This window comes from Arachis ipaensis, chromosome B4, assembly GCF_059453495.1.
Source record: "Arachis ipaensis isolate K30076 ecotype BB chromosome B4, ASM5945349v1, whole genome shotgun sequence".
Lineage (NCBI taxonomy): Eukaryota > Viridiplantae > Streptophyta > Magnoliopsida > Fabales > Fabaceae > Arachis > Arachis ipaensis.
The window spans coordinates 87,323,416-87,331,731 of record NC_142439.1 but is presented as its reverse complement, the minus strand read 5'-3'; positions in this window follow the sequence as shown (position 1 = coordinate 87,331,731).

Genomic DNA, 8,316 nt, shown 5'->3' with positions numbered 1-8,316 from the left:
GCCGGTCAAGCCGGTCCAACCTCTGAAGTATCTGAAGGAGCAGCTGATTTGTTGAAGATGCTTGTGCTTTTCGTTCCTCTCCTCGCCGGTGGTTTGTTAGAGGCTCTCTCTGCACCCTTTCTGGTGGCCATCCTGAAAAGGGAGAAGAGAAAGGGGCATGAATTCAAAGGGATAGAGCAAGGAAGAGGGCAGTACGAGTGATAATCATGCCAAGGTAAAGAAGAATGTCATTAACATATGGTCGCGACTCCATGCAATTAGGACATCAATGGAAATATAGCATGATAAATTGAAGCAATTAAATGCAAGATGTTTATTGGCATGCTGGCAAAGGCATGAGTAGCATAGATCAAGCATTAAAAGCTAAAATGTATTATCAGTCGTAACAAACTAACAATAATATTTGTATTGACAATTATATTTAATTAATAAAATTTTGGAAGGTTTTTGTGAAAAACAGGCATTAGAGTGAAAGGATAGAATAATTAAGAATTCATAATGCTATACGGGCTTTTCACAAACACTTGGTATGCATGTAAAATATATTAAGGAAAGTAAGAACTCTAACATGCATGCAATCCAAAAATTAATATTAATTGTCAAATCACTCTTGATGATATCCACAAGCTCAAGTATAATAATATAAGACCCAAATAAAGCTCCAACACCAACATAAAAATGCATGAAGAAAAAAGAAAAGAATGAAAAAGAAACCATAAATAACTAAGCATGAAAGAGAAAAAATTTTTGAAGAAAGAAAAGTAATTAAATGCAATAAGAAAAATGAAGGAAGAAAGGAGAAAGGAATGGAAAGTCGGGACGCGACGCACGCGCGCAAGGCACGCGTGCGCGTGAGAACTGTATTTGCCATGCCACGCGTACGCGTCGCCCACGCGTACGCGTGGGTGGTCTTGGAAGCAAAAGGACGCACACGCGTCAGGGACACGTACGCGTGGATGACCTTGTGCCTCTAGCACAGTTCCAGCGTGGGGGCAGCACAACTTTCTGTCCATCATGCTATTTACGCCGATTTTCCTATCCACGCGTTTGCGTGCTTGACGCGTACGCGTGGATTTCCCTTGTGGCAGATGACGCGCACGCGTCATAGACGCGTACGCATGGGTCGAATTGTGCACAGAGTACACTAGCCGCACGATTCTATCACAACTTTCTGTTCGTTGGATGGGGGAGCGAGATTGCTATCCATGCCCACGCGTGGCCTGCGCGCACGCGTGGTTTGCCCCCTTTTTTTTCATGTGTATGCAGAGTGAAAAATGCAGAATACAGGTGAATATGTAGAAATTATGAATGAACACTAGTAAAAATAAAATAAAATAAGATTAAGAACAAAAAGGAACGATTATACTATGGTGGGTTGTCTCCCACCTAGCACTTTTAGTTATAGTCCTTAAGTTGGACATTCGGTGAGCCCCTTGTTATGGTGGCTTGTGCTTGAACTCATCCAGGAATTTCCACCAATGTTTGTAATTCCAATGGCCTCCGGGATCCCAAACTAGGCGCAAAGAGCCTTCAAGAAAGATTAAGCAAGTGACGAGGCCCCAAGAATGTTGATTGCTAGACTGAATTCCAGGGTCCTAAACCTTGCTTTTGCACCCGTCTTCTTGTTGACCATCTTTGTTCCAAATGGGTGGTAAGCAATCCGAATTCTCACTGAGGCATCCAAATAGCTTCCTAGACCCATACAATTTAGTATTCTTCCAACCATGATAATTCAGCCGTGAGCTTCCTACCACAATGAACCTAGGATTGTGTTGCCAACCACTGACCATCTCCCTCTTACTCTTATAGCCACAAAGAGCTCTAAGTTGCCCATCCGTCTCAAGCAAAGCATATTCAAGTGGGCTAATTAAGCTTAGAGATGAGAGATTTACCCACTTGAATGAAGGGATGGATGGTGATGGCTTTGGGGGAGAGGTCTCCAACAACCTTGGCAAGGTGATCTCCAGCTCCATTCCCTTGGGCTCTTCTTTGACAACTTCCACCTCTTTGCAAGCTTCTTCAATATCAACCTCTTCCTCTTGGTAGCTTTCTTCCAATTCGATCTCTTCTTCATTGTTCACTAAGGGCATGGGAGGTTGTGCTTCTTCTTCTTTAATCTCCATGTCAAGTCCAATGAGAGAGAATTCAAATGTAGATAAGAATTCATCAATGATTGAATCCATCTCTTGATCATCCCCTTCAAAGTCTTTAACCATGATATGCCTTGGAGATTATACACCCTCCTCAACATCAAATTCAAACTCCTTAGAAGGGGGCTCTATGACTGGGCTTTCCCATGGACGTTCCGCATCTCCTAAGTCTTTGACCACTTCTTCCTCTTCAACGATTATGCCTTCCTCTAATTGTTCCAATATAAAGTCATGCTGCTCACTGTCCACCGGAGTTTCTAACTTCTCCTTCATGCTGCATTCTTCAGTAGATTCTCCACATGAAGCCGTAGGAGTTCCTTGAGTGTCCGAACGTTGGGAAGCTAATCGAATTATCGCTTGCTCCAATTGATGAAGGGTTGCATGAAATCGATCCACTGTTTCCTTGAGACGATCCTTTGATTCTTGTTGCGCTCGGCTATCATAAGTAGGATCATAGTGCTCTTGGATTGATGGATATGGACATGGTGTATATGGAGGTGGTGGTTCTTGGGAGTAATTGGGTTGGAATTGGGGTGGCTCTATGTATGATTCATACGGTTCATAGGGTGGTTGGTATGGTGGATATGGGTTAGGGTCATATGGAGGTGAATGGTGTAAAGGGGCTTGTGAGTATGGTGGTTCAAAGGTATGTTAGGGAGGTGGTTCATAAGTATATGGTGGGGCTTGTTGGTAACTACAAGGGGGCCCACCATATTCATCATCTTGGTACGCTCCCTGGAATGGCTCTTGACCATAGTAATTTGGTGGAGGTGGTTTGTCACGAAAGGGTCCACCATAACTATTGTCTTGGTATGCATCACAGAATGGTTGTTGGTTATAGCGCATTGGAGGAGGTTGTTGCCAAGAGGGTTGATCAAATCCTTGTGGCTCCTCCCATCTTTGATTCTTCCAACCTTGATGCCTGTTCTCATTATAGCTTCCATTCCTTACAACAACATTGGAACCAAACTTAAAGCCAGAGGGGTGAGAATTCATAGTAGCAAAAGAAATAAAAACTAATAGAAATTAATGAAAATAAACTCCTAAAACTAGAAACACTGACAAAGAAACGAAAAAGAAAATATTTACAATAACCAATAATAAGGCACACGTTTGCAATTCCCCGTCAACGGCGTCATTTTGACGAACGGATCTTCTGCTAGTAAAGAATTTCACAATAAATTCCCGTTGTAAGTATAGTTTCTAAACCAACAAAGAATCCTTTCGTACAAAAACTTGTTTGTCACTAAAGCAAACCCAATAAAATTTATAACCAAAGTACTCAAACCTCGAGTCATCTCTCAAGGAATTGCAGGGAAGTATGATTTATTATTGGTTATGGAAGATTATCTTTTTGGGGTTTTTTTTGAATAATTAACAGGAAAAGTAAATTGCAAGAATTAAAGTAATAACTATTAAAGTTCTAAGCAAGGTATGAAAACTGGAAATCCCATCCTAGTTACCCTTATCAATTGTGATGAGAATTGTTCATTACTCCCACTTAATTAACCCTTACTAAATAAAGGAAAGTCAAGTGGACTAATTAATTTGATTCCTCAAGTCCTAGTCAACTCCTAAGGAAAGACTAGCTTTAGAGGGATCCAAGTCAACCAGCAAATTCCAATTGTCAATCAACAAAGGAGTTTGATAACTCAAGTGTCACCAATTAATCAATTCAAGCTAAGAATATAAAAAGCTAAATTAAAATCATAAATCTGAAATACCTCAAATTGCATTAAATATAAAATCAAATTTAACATTGGAAAGTTCATAAACCAAATTGGAAAAATAAGTAATTAACAAGAGAAATAGATGAATCAAAGCACTAGAATAAATAAAAGTAGAAGAGAAACTAAATTAAAGGAACATTGAACCTGGAATGGAGAAGAAGTAAACCTAACCTAAGAGAAATCCTAAATCCTAAAACCTAGAGAAAGGTTCTCTAGAAACTACATCTAAAATCTAAAATTGTGAATTATGAGAAGTTGTGTCTATGAATGAATGGACTCCCCCACTTTATAGCCTTTAATCTGTGTTTTTTGGACCGAAAACTGGGTCAAAAATAGCCCAGAAATTGCTGGGGCGAATTCGGAAACGTACGGGTCGTTGGATTTGCGCAGATCCACACGTGCGCGTGGATTCACGCGTGTGCGTCACATATCTTTAAGAAAACTATGTCAAATTATATATCATTTCGAAACCTCGGATGTTAGCTTTCCAACGCAACTGGAACCTCCTTATTTGGACATATGTAGCTCAGGTTATGGTCAGTTAAGTACGAAGAGGTCAGGCTGGACAGCTTAGCAATTTCTTCAACTTCTTGTATTCCTTCCACTTTTGCATGCTTCCTTTCCATCCTCTAAGTCATTCCTACCTTATAAATCCTGAAATCACTTAACACACATATCAAGGCATTGAATGGTAATAAGAGAGGATTAAAATTAGCAATTTAAAGGCCCAGGAAACATGTTTTCAATCATAACACAAGATTAGGAAGGAAAATGTAAAACCATGCAATTAGTATGAATAAGTGTTCAAAGACTTGATAAAAATCACTCAATTGAGCGCAAGATAAACCATAAAATAGTGGTTTATCACACACATCAGAAATCCTGAAATTCTACAAATTTGCAGAATTTCAGATTTTCAACACCAACTTTAAATGATCATAACTCCCTCTGCAAGATTCTAAATTTTACAAAATTCATATCAAATTAAAGGGTTTTCAATAAGCTTTACTTTCAAACAAATCCCAATCAATTTTGAAAACTGAGGCAAAAGTTATGATCAAATGAAGTTCACCAAAAATCCACTTTTTACAAGAGTCCCAAAAACCTCAACATTACCAACATTTCCCACCAAACCAAACCAAAAGTTCTACCTTCTATCATAACCTACCCTTTTTATCATATTATACCACTTCCAACCACCAAAACTCAATCATGTGATACCAAAAATCAATCCGCCACCAACACTTTCTTCAATCCTAATTCAATCATTACCAACATCAAAATCAATCCCATATCCTTTCAATTCCAATCTCTCACTCCACCTTTACCAATTCAACATTTATGATTTATCAACTCATCATCATTCACATCATTTATCTATAATCTCAACATTCACCTTCAATATACCAACAAGATCACTAACCATCATCAATCATCAACCATATCAATAACAATAAATCACATAACCAACATCAAACATCATAATCCTTAAATACCAACAATCATTATCAAATTCACATACTCCTCATTTCAAAACTCCATATCATCATCATTTCCATACAAGTTATCCTCACACATCACAATCACATACAATCATTCATTCTCAACATATCAATATTATTCAACATATATCAATATTCAACACCTCAACAGCCACTATAATTCATTCCTATCCTATGGGTCACTAGACTAAGTGTCCATGAATATTATATACTACATAGAGAAAACCAAAACCATTCCTTGGCCGATTCCCAATATGCTCAAAAACCCCAAATTGAGCCTAAGATAAGCTTTCAATCACACACTAAGCCACCAAGAATCTCCAACAAGCATCAACAAGCTCCAAACTCACCATAATCAAGCTATATATACATAAATAATCATAAATCAACCTAGGGCTCATTATAATTGAAATTCAACAAGAGTTTCAATGGCTCTTACCTTGTCCAACAGTTTTGGAAGCCAAAACCAACATCAAACAAATGCTAGAGTGTACCTAAACACCCAAAAATCACAAAATCTCACTTAGCCAAAACCCTAAAACTCGAAACTTTGAGGAGAAGAATTGAGAGGGATTCGAGCTTTACTTACCAGTTTCTTATATGGGTTTTGTAGAGCTCTTCACAAGGAACACGTTGCTGCAAACGGTGCGGTGATCGGAGCTCTTAGCTCAAGATATGAGCTTGTGAAGATTGAAGTGAATAGTGCTCAAGAGTTTCTCTTCTCCCCTTTCTCTTCCAGCTGAGTGTGTGTGTTATGAGTGTGTTGTGTGTGTTTGGGTTCATTAATGAACCCTTATATATGTTGGGCTTGGGCCCGGTCCAACCCGTTAGCGTTTTTAGCCCGTTTGGCCTAACTTCTGACCAAACCTTTAAAATTAATGTCCGATTTTCCATCTCTAATATTTTTCTATGGTTTTCGACTGTTTTCACTCCTTCTCGTGCAGCACCGAGCAATCTTCAACCGGTTCGACTGTCGGTTCACGGTTTTTCACGATTTTTTGCAGAAAACTTATTTTCTAACTCGGAAGGACCTACTGAGTCCAAAAATCATATTTAAATCTCCAAATTCTCATCCTAACTTTCCAGAATCTAATTTGGGCATGTAAATAATTTTATTCTTGAAAAACCCGGTTCTTACACTAGGGGTCTAATAATATAAATAAGTGTCACTTAGTTAATATTTATTATTTGTGTGATGTGAATATAAATTATTTTTATTAAAGTTTTAATTTTTGGGATTGTATAAAAATAATAGTGTATTAATATTCATTTAAAAATATAAATATAATAACTTTTATATTTAAGTAAAATCTACTAATATGAATTAGAAAAATAATAAGATTACTTTAGCCTTTATAAACAGAAAATAAAATAATTTTATACATTATACAATAAATTTTTATTACAAAACTTTTTTAAATTAAAAATAATAACTTTTAATGTTAATAAATAAATATCAACAAATATTTAAAATGGATCAATGTTTGGCTCGGACGTAGCCCGGATTTTACACTAATTTTGATTATAAATAAGAAACCTTCTTCCTCCTGAGGATCAGGCCTCCCAAGAGGGGAGAAGCACAGACACATTACTACTATTATTTTCTGTAAGCTATGAGTAATTAAACCTCTTAGGTTAAGGTTAAGAGCTCTACTGATTCTCATGGATTAATAATATTACTGTTTCTATTTCAATCTATGTTTGATTGCATTCTAAGATGTATCTTCATTCTTGAAACTAATAAAATCGGGTGGAACGAGAGTATGACCCATTTTCACATGGGTTCTTACGAGTCTCTAGCGGGATAGTATTGAATCACAAGCTTAATTATAGATCTTTTAGACGGCTAATCCACGACTTCGTTAGAGACATGGGAACATCTGTTCAGCCGAGGTATGGGGCGATTAGGGCCTTTGTGGTATAGACTAGAATAATAAAGCTTCATTCTGTGATCTAGAAGATCCAACCTTGTCTGTGACGTTTTGAGTAGGATCACCAGGGATTGAATTGCCAAAGCTTCACCCTCGTTCAGATTGGATGACTATTAGCACCAACGTGTGATCTGAAGCAGAGGAGATTAATGACTACTAGCCCCAGCGTTAATCACTTACAGTTTGCCATGGAATGATTCATCCATTATTGGAGTAGATAGTAAGAAAAGTTGATTCAGAAAGAAGAAGCAACTCTGAAGCCTCAACCGATTTCTTATCACTGTTTTCACACCAATTCAGTAATTCTTTCCTTATTCTGTTTTCATGCATTTTTCACAACCACTATCTTTTTTATCTGCCTGACTAAGATTTACAAGATAAACATTGCTTGCTCAATCCAACAATCTCCGTGGGATTTGACCCTCACTCACCTGAGGTATTACTTGGACGACCCGGTGCACTTGCCGGTTCATCTGTGTGAAGTTTGCAGAGTTCAATTTTGCGCACCATCGGTTCTAAAAACAAAAATCCTCGAAAAAAAAGAGGTAAACATTATTCCGGTTGAAAAAGATAAAGACATAGTAAAGACACCTGCAGTTGTCCAAAATTTTGATATAGTTTTGATGTTTCTGAAATTTGTGAAAATGATGAAATCTCGATAAATTTTGTCTTTACAAGAGAAAAATGGAACCGAAATAAAATAATTGGCAATGAAATATTTACATATAATATGGCATTACACATCATGCATGAAAGTAAGAATCTTGAGCCAAGACCAGTCGAAGAATGTCGACAAAGGAATGATTGGCTGAAATGGGAAGAGGCTATGAAGGCTGAGTTAGACTCACTTACAAAATGTGAAGTCTTTGGACTTGTAGTCCGTACACCAGAAAATGTAAAACTTGTTGGATACAGATAGGTATTTTTGAGAAAAAGAAATGAGAAAAATAAAGTTGTACGCTACAAAGCTCGACTTGTGGCATAAGGTTTTTCACAAAGGCTA